Source organism: Amblyomma mixtum, chromosome 2 (assembly GCF_055824585.1).
Source record: "Amblyomma mixtum isolate Tamu chromosome 2, ASM5582458v1, whole genome shotgun sequence".
Classification (NCBI taxonomy): Eukaryota; Metazoa; Arthropoda; class Arachnida; order Ixodida; family Ixodidae; genus Amblyomma; species Amblyomma mixtum.
The window spans coordinates 127,567,734-127,568,061 of NC_143013.1; positions in this window are offsets into that span (position 1 = coordinate 127,567,734).

Consider the following 328-nt stretch of genomic DNA (forward strand, 5'->3'; position numbering starts at 1 on the left):
TGTCCTTCATTTCTGTGTCGTCTCAGAGAGTTATAAGCCCTCGCTGATATCGTTGGCAGCACTAACGGGAATACTGTATTCTGTTGAATACTTACCCTTGTGGCACAACAAGACGGTCACGCACAAGAAGGGAGAACAGAGCAAATTGCTCACAATGAGTCGACCAGATTTATTAGATGCATGCAATATATTTGACGAGCGCTACGTGCGCTGTACAGGCTGTGGTGCACAACTGATCAGCAACAGCAAAGCCGATATAGTCCAAGGAGTCGAGAAGCGATCCCAAGTTTCACCCCTGAGAGCTTCGGCAGTTGTCAGCGGCTCACTA